Source organism: Manihot esculenta, unplaced genomic scaffold (genome assembly GCF_001659605.2).
Source record: "Manihot esculenta cultivar AM560-2 unplaced genomic scaffold, M.esculenta_v8 Scaffold65, whole genome shotgun sequence".
Taxonomy (NCBI): Eukaryota; Viridiplantae; Streptophyta; class Magnoliopsida; order Malpighiales; family Euphorbiaceae; genus Manihot; species Manihot esculenta.
Window position 1 is genome coordinate 257,919 of NW_025215482.1, and position 13,315 is coordinate 271,233.

The window sequence follows — 13,315 nt, forward strand, 5'->3', positions numbered from 1 at the left end:
GAATTCGTCGATCAGCTCGCTTGACTGGAGTCCCATCAGATAGTGAGGGATTCGCTGCTCGTCCTCCTGCATTGCCAAGGGCAAGGTCTCAGAGATCTAGCAGGGAAGGCATGTCAATAACCCTAGAAGGTCTGTAGACGAGAGCCAAAGAGGGATAGTTAGAGGAGGTAGATCAGAGGAAGAGAGGGAGGCCATGGAGACTGATCCGTCTATGGATGAAGGTATGGGAAAATCTCTGGGAGGTGTTCAGGCCTCAGGTTTGATTATCCAGCTGTTTCCCAAGATCCAGAGTATCCGATGGAAGGTATGTCGGAGTACTCTCGATTTGACCCATATCCTACATCTATGCCATATATGCCATATCCTTTATTATTACCATTGTTTCCACCATTCCTCAATATCCTATGTATCCATCCTCCCCTATCCATCCACAGTGCAGCACACCCAGAAATAAATGAACCAGTACCTCCACCACCACAAACAGAACCAGTAGTCCCTGGAGTACAAATACCTCCACCTAGTTATCTGGGGAGTAAGGTGCAGAGATGACTGAGTACCTTAAATTGGATGCTCCGAAGTTTAATACAGGAGATGATCCATTTGAGTATCTGAGATGTGTGAAAATGATTACTGATGAGTTGGGTGCGGATGGTAGTAGAGCCATTGAGATGGCGGGATTTACACTAAAGTGTAGAAAGGCTCGGGAATGGTTCAGAAACTATATCGAGCCTAGAATGAACAGTATGTCATGTCAGGAGAGTTTGCTAATGAGTTTGCAGGATGGGCTTTTCCTGATAGCTCCAGGGAGATGAAGCTAATAGAGTTTGAGCAGTTAAGACAAACAGATGAGATGACGGTTGATGAGTTTACGGATAAGTTCCTAGATTTGCTTCAGTACGTGGGTCAGGCCTATGATACTGATCAGAAGAAAGCTAGAAGATATACCATGAGACTACATCCCAGGTATTCTTCTTTGATCCTTCCAGCAGAAAAGGAGAGTTTCCACTCTATTGTGGATGCAGCTAGAAAGATGGAAGCTAGTGCCAAGATTCAAAAACAGTCTCAGGCACAGGCTTCGGGTTCTAAGGCCCCCAGTTCAGGCACCTCAGATAGCAAAAGATGGGATAAGACAAAAGGAACAAAGAGTAGGTTCTGGAGTAAAGTCAAGTCTGGTCTGGGAATGGGTAGTGGCTCAAGCTCTGGCACAGCTGTTCCAGCATGTAGGAGATGTGGACGACCACACAGAGGAGCTTGTCAGTTGGGATCTTCAGCCTGTTTTAGATGTGGACAGGTGGGGCATTTTGCTCGAGAGTGTCCTCAGGTGACTTTTGGGGCACCTTCCCAGCAGATGAGTTCAGGCAGTGTAGCACAGCCAGTAGGGCAGCCAGTGGCTCCAGCCATGCCTCAGAGTAGTGGCAGAGGTAGAGGGAGAGGGGCAGCCTCTACTTCAGCAGCAGGTTCCCGAGGTGGAAATCCGGTAGCCCCAGCACGGATTTTCACAATGACACAGGAGGAGGCTAACACGTCGAACACAGTGGTGTCAGGTAATCTCATCATTGGGTGTTCAGATGTGTATGCTTTGATGGACCCCGGTGCTTCTCATTCCTTTATTGCTTCGAGAGCCATAGAGAGGTTGGGTTTGATCAGTTCTGAGTTAGAGTATCCTCTCTGGGTCAGTGGACCTAGATGTGACCCATCAGTGGCAGTGTCAGTCTGTCGTTTCAGTCCAGTATTCATAGAGGGTAGATGCCTTCCAGCTGACCTTGTGGTTCTAGACTTGACAGATTTTGATGTCATTCTAGGGATGGATTGGCTATCTGCATATAGTGCTACGTTGGACTGTCGAGAGAAGCTAGTGAGTCTCAGAGACCAGGATGGGTCAGAGTGTGTCTTCAGAGGAGACAGGAGAGGTACACCCAGAGGTATGATTTCAGCCCTTCAGGCTCGTCGTTTGCTTAGGAGGGGTTGTTAGGGGTTTCTAGCTCATGTGAGAGAGCTAGACAGTCAGGTGAGGGAACCAGCCACAGTACCAGTAGTCCGAGAGTTTCTCGATGTGTTCCCAGACGATTTGCCAGGACTACCACCTGATAGGGAGATAGGGTTTGAAATTGAATTACTGCCAGGTATCAGACCTATCTCTATTCCTCCCTACAGGATGGCGCCAGCTGAGTTAACAGAGTTGAAAGAGCAGTTGCAGGACTTGGTAGATAAGGGTTTCATCCGCCCTAGTACCTCACCTTGGGGTGCTCCAGTGCTCTTTGTTAGAAAGAAGGATGGATCCCTCAGACTTTGTATCGACTACAGACAGTTGAACAAGGTCACTATCAAGAATAGGTATCCCTTACCTCGGATTGATGATTTATTTGACCAGCTAGCTGGAGCAGGTTGTTTCTCGAAAATAGATCTGAGATCTGGGTATCATCAGTTGAGAGTCAGAGAGGCAGATGTGCCTAAGACAGCTTTCCGGACCAGATATGGGCATTATGAGTTCTTAGTGATGCCGTTCGGGTTGACTAACGCCCCTGCAGCATTTATGGATCTCATGAACAGGGTATTCAGTGAGTTTCTGGATCACTTTGTCATTGTGTTTATCGATGATATCTTAGTGTATTCCAGAGATGCAGAGGAGCATGCCCAGCATCTGAGGATAGTTTTGCAGACACTGAGAGAGCATGGTTTATATGCCATGTTCTCGAAGTGTGAATTTTGGTTACGGAGCATTGCCTTCTTGGGACATGTGGTATCAGCAGAGGGTATTGAGGTAGACCCCAAGAAGATAGAGGCTGTAGCTAACTGGCCCAGACCCACGACAGTGACTGAGATTAAAAGCTTTCTGGGACTGGCAGGTTACTACAGGAGGTTCGTTCAGAACTTCTCAAAGATAGTAGCTCCTATGACCAAATTGACTCAGAAGAACCAGAAGTTTATCTGGTCAGACCAGTGTGAAGAGAGCTTTGAGGAACTCAAGAGGAGATTGACAACAGCACCAGTGTTAGCTCTGCCTGTCAGTAATGAGGATTTCACAGTATTCTGTGATGCATCTCGAGTGGGATTGGGTTGTGTTTTGATGCAGAGTGATAGAGTAATAGCTTATGCTTCTAGACAGTTGAAGAAGCACGAGTTGAATTACCCTACCCATGACCTAGAGATGGCAGCAGTTATCTTTGCACTTAAGATGTGGCGGCATTACCTTTACGGGGTTAAATGCGAGATCTTCACTGATCACAAGAGTTTACAGTACATCTTAAGTCAGAGAGAGCTGAATTTGAGGCAGCGGAGATGGGTAGAATTGCTCAGTGATTATGATTGTAAGATCCAGTATCATCCGGGTAAGGCGAATGTTGTCGCAGACGCCCTAAGCCGGAAGTCACTAGGCAGTTTATCCCATACAGCAGCAGAGCGGAGACCAGTTGTGATGGAGCTTTATAAGCTCTTTGACGAGGGATTACAGCTTGAATTGTCTGGTACAGGTGCGTTGATAGCACAGATGAGAGTGACACCTGTGTTTCTGGAGCAGATAGCTCAGAGACAGCACGAGGACCCTGAGTTGATGAAAATTGCCAGGACTGTTCAGTCAGGCAATAGTGTAGAGTTCAGATTTGACAACAAAGGGATCCTTCGTTATGGGAGTCGACTTTGTGTACCAAATAGGGGCAGTGTGAAGGAAGACATTATGAGGGAAGCTCATAATGCGAGGTATAGTGTTCACCCAGGAGCCACCAAGATGTATCAGGATCTGAAAAGGGTCTATTGGTGGCCAGCCATGAAGAAAGAAGTGGCGCAGTTCGTGACAGCCTGTGAGGTTTGTCAGAGGGTGAAATTAGAGCATCAGAAACCAGCCGGAATGCTTAACCCATTACCGATTCCAGAATGGAAATGGGAGAACATAGCCATGGATTTTGTAGTGGGTTTACCAGTAGCGTCCAACAGGATAGACTCGATATGGGTGATTGTGGACAGACTCACGAAATCTGCTCATTTTCTTCCAGTACGGAGTAACTATTCTGTGGATAAGTTGGCACAGGTCTATCTGGATGAGATAGTGAGATTACATAGAGTTCCAGTGTCTATAGTTTCAGACAGAGGACCTCAGTTTACCTCTCGCTTTTGGCGGAGTCTGCAAAGTGCAATGGGCACGAGATTAGATTTTAGTACTGCTTTCCACCCACAGACTGATGGACAGTCAGAAAGGACCATCCAGACCATAGAGGATATGCTTCGACTATGTGTGTTAGACTTTGACGGTTCTTGGAGGCAACATCTACCTTTGGTGGAGTTTGCCTACAATAACAGTCATCATGCTAGCATCGGGATGGCTCCTTATGAAGCATTGTATGGGAGGAAGTGCAGATCCCCTGTTTGCTGGGAAGAGGTAGGAGAGAAGGCTCTTGCAGGGCCAGAGTTAGTAGACATTACCAGTAGAATGGTGCCCATGATTAGAGAACGAATCAGAACAGCTCAGAGTAGACAGAAAAGTTATGCAGACGTTCGCAGGAAGCAGTTAGAGTTTCAGGAGGGTACTTGGGTATTGCTGAAAGTGTCTCCAATGAAAGGAGTGGTTCGTTTTGGGAAGAAAGGTAAATTAGCTCCACGGTACATAGGACCCTTTGAGGTGTTGCAGAGGATCGGAAATGTGTCGTATAAGCTGGATTTACCTGCTTCTATGGAGAGAATTCACCCGGTATTTCATGTTTCTATGCTACGACAGTTTGTGTCAGATCCGAATCAGGTTCTGAGTGAGCCTGAGGTGGAGATTCATACAGATCTCACCTATATAGAGCAGCCAGTGCGGATTCTGGACACGCAGATCAGACAGCTAAGGAACAAGGAGATTCCGATGGTGAAAGTTTTATGGAACCACCATAATCTAGAAGAATGTACATGGGAGACGCGGGAGTCTATGCTCCAGCAGTATCCATATTTGTTTTGAGGTTAGTTTCCTCCTTGTGTTTTGTTTTTGTATGTTTTAGGAACATCCGAGGACGAATGTTCTTAAGGAGGGGAGAATGTAATACCCGGTTAGAGTCCGGCACCGGAATTCCTGTTGTCTGGTGGAATCCGGGGTGTTGGGATTCTATAAAAGGGTAGGATATTTGTTGTACTACGTGGTGTGATGTGTGTTGATGTGTTAAGGTTAAGAGAAGTGAGTTTTGAGTTGAAATGAACCAAGGCAGAGGAGCCAAGTTCGGCCGCCGAAGATAAGTTCGGCCGCCGAAAGTGTTTGGCTTCCGAAGGGAAGTTCGGCCCCCGAAGGTTGCATGAGTTTGCATGCGATTGGGCAGCCGAAATTGAATTGGCCAGCCAGCTTTTGAGCAATCCTGAGTCAGCATTGTGGACAGGTGTTATGTCCAACTTGTTGCCAGAAACTTGGCCACGTCTCCTATACTTTATCTGCTCAGTTTGAGCAGCTCATGCAGGCGTTTGCTCGTTTACCAGATTGTGACGGGTTTGAAGTAAAAGTGAGCTTTGGAGAGTTAGTGAGGGTGAAGAAGAGTTGAGCCGTTTTCCTTTGTTTAGATCACTCATCTTCTTGTTACAGGAGGTAAGTGATGCTCGTGAACATGTTTTTATGTTTTTCGGAAGGTTTTTATGGGAGTTATGGAAGGAGATGCATGTGTAGATTAGTAATGATAGTTTTGATGAGTTATACATGTTTATGTGTTATGTGTGATTTGTGGTTTGGGGTTATTAGATAAGTTTGGACCCCTGTGATCATATACATGAGTATATGTGTGTTGAGGAGGTGGAGTATATATGGTTTGAGTGGTTGAAGGGAAGGAAAAGATGGTTTGCCGTTGAAGCTGAGTTCTGGATGAACTCAGGTTCGGCAGCCGAAGGATCATTCGGCCGCCGAACCTCCTGCTTGGTGACTTGGTTGCCACAGCTTGCCCCCGAGTGTTTTTGCATGTTCGGCTCTGTTTGGGGGATTCGGCCGCCGAAGGTGCCGCCGAAGGTGCTTGAGTTTCGTCTCTGGAGAGGACATTCGGCCGCCGAACCTGCCGCCGAAAGTGTCCTGTTCAGCTTTTCTTTTGCATGCTTTGCTTGAGTTTTAGAGTGAGTTTAAGGGGATTCTTGGGGAGGTTATAGAGTTATGCTTATGATAGTTTGGTCCCTCATATTGAGTCTTTATGTGCTACAGACCAGAGGAACCAGAGAGAGCAGCAGTGAGTACTGCTCCAGAGTGTACAGAACCTGCAGAGTCAGTCCAGAGCCAAAGGTGAGTGGAACTAAACTGATTCTTTGATTTAATTCAGACATTAACTACTTTTAGCATATTTCATGCATCATATTTATGTCATAGGGTGAGTGCATTAGAATGCATAAAGATGTTGCATTGCATAGCTTCCTTATTGGTGTGGGTAAATGCTGAATGATACAGTAGTTCCAGACAGGAAGACCAGGACCCCATTCTACGGCCTGGCAGGTATAGGAAGTCCAGGACCCCATTCTACGGCCTGGCGGGTATAGGCAAACGGTCTATGCTGGCAAAGGGTAAGTACAGGTGTTATATACACATATACATATATGGTACAGGAAGACCAGGACCCCAGTCTACGGCCTGGCACAGTTTACTGGGACTATGTGGTGACAGGTTTACTCTTGATGTGGCTTGTCTGTGATATGGTGCAATCCATGAGATCATATTTTACTGAAATGTTTTACTGTTCTACTCACTGGGCTATAGAGCTCATCCCACTCCCTTAACCCCAGTTTTGCAGGTTCAGTGTACAGTATACAGGGGATGTTCAGAAGAAGTCAGAAGTCAGAAAAAGAGAAGAGACTTGTAATAGCTTAGAGTGGACATGTAATATTAAAGAGATATGCTTGTGGTATATTCAGTTAGATATGTGCTTGACTTAGTGGTTTGTGTTGTAAATCTTTTGTTGTGTACATGATCTGTATATGTATATGTGTTTATAGAGTATGTGAAAAACCAGGCTTACCAAGTATGAGACAACCCATCTAGAGCAAGCTCTAGTCAGGGGTACAGAGTACTGGGTACTGAGATAGTGCATGCACAGGGTAAGCCCTGGTACAGAGAAAAGAACTGTTATGTTCACAGTTTATGTTTGATCATGTATGAGATTTACAGGTACACAGAGGGTATAGCAGGCTTGCTACGGGTTCTGGCGACCTTAAGCCGACCTGAATCCTAGCGCCGGTGACGGTCCATTTTGGGGTCGTTACACCGGCCTAATAGCTTCCATCCCAAAAACTGCCAAGTCTATCACCCATGTTACATCCGGCGCCCGATTTCGGCCTAATAGCTTCCAACCCAAAAACTGCCAAGTCTATCGCCCATGTTACATCCGGTGCCCGATTTCGGCCTAATAGCTTCCATCCCAAAAACTGCCAAGTCTATCACCCATGTTACATCCGGTGCCCGATTTCGGCCTAATAGCTTCCATCCCAAAAACTGCCAAGTCTATCACCCATGTTACATCCGGTGCCCGATTTCGGCCTAATAGCTTCCATCCCAAAAACTGCCAAGTCTATCACCCATGTTACATCCGGTGCCCGATTTCGGCCTAATAGCTTCCATCCCAAAAACTGGCAAGTCTATCACCCATGTTACATCCGGTGCCCGATTTCAGCCTAATAGCTTCCATCCCAAAAACTGCCAAGTCTATCACCCATGTTACATCCGGTGCCCGATTTCGGCCTAATAGCTTCCATCCCAAAAACTGCCAAGTCTATCACCCATGTTACATCCGGTGCCCGATTTCGGCCTAATAGCTTCCATCCCAAAAACTGCCAAGTCTATCACCCATGTTACATCCGGTGCCGGATTTCGGCCTAATAGCTTCCATCCCAAAAACTAGACAGTCTATCACCCATGTTACATCCGGTGCCCGATTTAGGCCTAATAGCTTCCATCCCAAAAACTGGCAAGTCTATCACCCATGTTACATCCGGTGCCCGATTTCGGCCTAATAGCTTCCATCCCAAAAACTGCCAAGTCTATGACCCATGTTACATCCGGTGCCCGATTTCGTCCTAATAGCTTCCATCCCAAACACTGCCAAGTCTATCACCCATGTTACATCCAGTGCCCGATTTCGGTCTAATAGCTTCCATCCCAACAACTGGCAAGTCTATCACCCAAGTTACATCTGGTGCCCCATTTAGGCCTAATAGCTTCCATCCCAAAAACTGGCAAGTCTAGCACCCATGTTACATCCGGTGCCCGATTTCAGCCTAATAGGTTCCATCCCAAAAACTAGACAGTCTATCACCCATGTTACATCCGGTGCCCGATTTAGGCCTAATAGCTTCCATCCCAAAAACTGGCAAGTCTAACACCCATGTTACTTCCGGTGCCCGATTTCGGGCTAATAGCTTCCATCCCGAAAATTGGAAAGTCTATCACCCATGTTACATCCGGTGCCCGATTTCAGCCTAATATCTTCGATCCCAAAAACTGCCAAGTCTATCACCCATGTTACATCCGATGCGCGATTCCGGCCTAATAGCTTCCATCCCAAAAACTGCCAAGTCTATCACCCATGTTACATCCGGTGCCCGATTTCGGCCTAATAGCTTCCAACCCAAAAACTGCCAAGTCTATCGCCCATGTTACATCCGGTGCCCGATTTCGGCCTAATAGCTTCCATCCCAAAAACTGCCAAGTCTATCACCCATGTTACATCCGGTGCCCGATTTCGGCCTAATAGCTTCCATCCCAAAAACTGCCAAGTCTATCACCCATGTTACATCCGGTGCCCGATTTCGGCCTAATAGCTTCCATCCCAAAAACTGCCAAGTCTATCACCCATGTTACATCCGGTGCCCGATTTCGGCCTAATAGCTTCCATCCGAAAAACTTCCAAGTCTATCACCCATGTTACATCCGGTGCCCGATTTCGGCCTAATAGCTTCCATCCCAAAAACTGCCAAGTCTATCACCCATGTTACATCCGGTGCCCGATTTCGTCCTAATAGCTTCCATCCCAAACACTGCCAAGTCTATCACCTATGTTACATCCGGTGCCCGATTTCGGCCTAATAGCTTCCATCCCAAAAACTGCCAAGTCTATCCCCCATGTTACATCCGGTGCTCGATTTCAGCCTAATAGCTTCCATCCCAAAAACGGCCAAGTCTATCACCCATGTTACAACCGGTGCCCGATTTCGGCCTAATAGCTTCCATCCGAAAAACTGCCAAGTCTATCACCCATGTTACATCCGGTGCCCGATTTCGGCCTAATACCTTCCATCCCAAAAACTGCCAAGTCTATCACCCATGTTACATCCGGCGCCCGATTTCGGCCTAATAGCTTCCATCCCAAAAATTTCCAAGTCTATGACCCATGTTACATACGGTGCCCGATTTCGGCCTAATAGCTTCCATCCCAAACACTGCCAAGTCTATCACCCATGTTACATCCGGTGCCCGATTTCGTCCTAATAGCTTCCATCCCAAACACTGTCAAGTCTATCACCCATGTTACATCCGGTGCCCGATTTCGTCCTAATAGCTTCCATCCCAAACACTGCCAAGTCTATCACCCATGTTACATCCAGTGCCCGATTTCGGTCTAATAGCTTCCATCCCAACAACTGGCAAGTCTATCACCCAAGTTACATCTGGTGCCCCATTTAGGCCTAATAGCTTCCATCCCAAAAACTGGCAAGTCTAGCACCCATGTTACATCCGGTGCCCGATTTCAGCCTAATAGGTTCCATCCCAAAAACTAGACAGTCTATCACCCATGTTACATCCGGTGCCCGATTTAGGCCTAATAGCTTCCATCCCAAAAACTGGCAAGTCTAACACCCATGTTACTTCCGGTGCCCGATTTCGGGCTAATAGCTTCCATCCCGAAAATTGGAAAGTCTATCACCCATGTTTCATCCGGTGCCCGATTTCAGCCTAATAGCTTCGATCCCAAAAACTGCCAAGTCTATCACCCATGTTACATCCGATGCGCGATTTCGGCCTAATAGCTTCCATCCCAAAAACTACCAAGTCTATCACCCATGTTACATCCGGTGCCCGATTTCGGCCTAATAGCTTCCAACCCAAAAACTGCCAAGTCTATCGCCCATGTTACATCCGGTGACCGATTTCGGCCTAATAGCTTCCATCGCAACAACTGGCAAGTCGATCACCCATGTTACATCTGGTGCCCCATTTAGGCCTAATAGCTTCCATCACAAAAACTGCCAAGTCTATCACCCAAGTTATATCCGATGCCCGATTTCGGCCTAAAAGCTTCCATTCCAAAAACTTCCAAGACTATCACCCAAGTTACATCCTGTGCCCGATTTCGGCCTAATAGCTTCCATCCCAAAAACTGGCAAGTCTATCACCCATGTTACTTCCGGTGCCCGATTTCGGGCTAATAGCTTCCATCCCGAAAACTGGAAAGTCTATCATCCATGTTACATTCGGTGCCCGATATCGGCCTAATAGCTTCCAACCCAAAAACTGGCAAGTCTATCACCCATGTTATATCCGGTGCCCGATTTCAGTCTAATAGCTTCCATCCCAACAACTGGCAAGTCTATCACCCATGTTACATCTGGTGCCCCATTTAGGCCTAATAGCTTCCATCCCAAAAACTGGCAAGTCTAGCACCCATGTTACATCCGGTGCCCGATTTCAGCCTAATAGCTTCCATCCCAAAAACTAGAAAGTCTATCAGCCATGTTACATCCGGTGCCCGATTTAGGCCTAATAGCTTCCATCCCAAAAACTGGCAAGTCTAGCACCCATGTTACATCTGGTGCACGATTTCAGCCTAATAGCTTCCATACCAAAAACTAGACAGTCTATCACCCATGTTACATCCGGTGCCCGATTTAGGCCTAATAGCTTCCATCCCAAAAACTGCCAAGTCTATCACCCATGTTACATTCGGTGCCCGATTTCGGCCTAATAGCTTCCAACCCAAAAACTGCCAAGTCTATCACCCATGTTACATTCGGTTCCCGATTTCGGCCTAATAGCTTCCATCCCAAAAACTGGCAAGTCTATCACCCATGTTACATCCGGTGCCCGATTTCGGCCTAATAGCTTCCATCCCAAAAACTGCCAAGTCTATCACCCATGTTACATCCGGTGCCCGATTTCGGCCTAATAGCTTCCATCCGAAAAACTGGCAAGTCTATCACCCATGTTACTTCCGGTGCCCGATTTCGGGCTAATAGCTTCCATCCAGAAAACTGGCAAGTCTATCACCCATGTTACATCTGGTGCCCGATTTCGGCCTAATAGCTTTCATCCCAAAAACTGCCAAGTCTATCACCCATGTTACATCCGGTGCCCGATTTAGGCCTAATAGCTTCCATCCCAAAAACTGGCAAGTCTATCACCCATGTTACATCCGTTGCCCGATTTCGGCCTAATAGCTTCCAACCCAAAAACTGCCAAGTCTATCACCCATGTTACATCTGGTGCCCGATTTCGGCCTAATAGCTTCCATACGAAAAACTGGCAAGTCTATCACCCATGTTACTTCCGGTGCCCGATTTCGGGCTAATAGCTTCCATCCCGAAAACTGGAAAGTCTATCACCCATGTTACATCTGGTGCCCGATTTCGGCCTAATAGCTTTCATCCCAAAAACTGCCAAGTCTATCACCCATGTTACATCCGGTGCCCGATTTAGGCCTAATAGCTTCCATCCCAAAAACTGGCAAGTCTATCACCCATGTTACATCCGTTGCCCGATTTCGGCCTAATAGCTTCCAACCCAAAAACTGCCAAGTCTATCACCCATGTTACATTCGGTTCCCGATTTCGGCCTAATAGCTTCCATCCCAAAAACTAGACAGTCTATCACCCATGTTACATCCGGTGCCCGATTTAGGCCTAATAGCTTCCATCCCAAAAACTGGCAAGTCTATCACCCATGTTACATCCGGTGCCCGATTTCGGCCTAATAGCTTCCAACCCAAAAACTGCCAAGTCTATCACCCATGTTACATCCGGTGCCCGATTTCGGCCTAATAGCTTCCATACTAAAAACTGGCAAGTCTATCACCCATGTTACTTCCGGTGCCCGATTTCGGGCTAATAGCTTCCATCCCGAAAACTGGAAAGTCTATCACCCATGTTACATCTGGTGCCCGATTTCGGCCTAATAGCTTCCATCCCAAAAACTGCCAAGTCTATCACCCATGTTACATCCGGTGCCCGATTTCGGCCTAATAGCTTCCATCCCAAAAACTGCCAAGTCTATCACCCATGTTACATCCGGTGCCCGATTTCGGCCTAATAGCTTCCATCCCAAAAACTGCAAGTCTATCACCCATGTTACATCCGGTGCCCGATTTCGCCTAATAGCTTCCATCCCAAAAACTGCCAAGTCTATCACCCATGTTACATCCGGTGCCCGATTTAGGCCTAATAGCTTCCATCCCAAAAACTGGCAAGTCTAGCACCCATGTTACATCTGGTGCCCGATTTCAGCCTAATAGCTTCCATACCAAAAACTAGACAGTCTATCACCCATGTTACATCCGGTGCCCGATTTAGGCCTAATAGCTTCCATCCCAAAAACTGCAAGTCTATCACCCATGTTACATCCGGTGCCCGATTTCGGCCTAATAGCTTCCATCCCAAAAACTGCCAAGTCTATCACCCATGTTACATCCTGTGCCCGATTTCGGCCTAATAGCTTCCATCCCAAAACACTGCCAAGTCTATCACCCATGTTACATCCGGTGCCCGATTTCGGCCTAATAGCTTCCATCCCAAAAACTGCCAAGTCTATCACCCATGTTACATCCGGTGCCCGATTTCGGCCTAATAGCTTCCATCCCAAAAACTGCCAAGTCTATCACCCATGTTACATCCGGTGCCCGATTTCGGCCTAATAGCTTCCATCCCAAAACTGCCAAGTCTATCACCCATGTTACATCCGGTGCCCGATTTCGGCCTAATAGCTTCCATCCCAAAAACTGCCAAGTCTATCACCCATGTTACATCCGGTGCCCGATTTCGGCCTAATAGCTTCCATCCCAAACACTGCCAAGTCTATCACCCATGTTACATCCGGTGCCCGATTTCGGCCTAATAGCTTCCATCCCAAAAACTGCCAAGTCTATCACCCATGTTACATCCGGTGCCCGATTTCGGCCTAATAGCTTCCATCCGAAAAACTGCCAAGTCTATCACCCATGTTACATCCGGTGCCCGATTTCGGCCTAATAGCTTCCATCCCAAAAACTGCCAAGTCTATCACCCATGTTACATCCGGTGCCCGATTTCGGCCTAATAGCTTCCATCCCAAAAACTGCCAAGTCTATCACCCATGTTACATCCGGTGCCCGATTTAGGCCTAATAGCTTCCATCCCAAAAACTGGC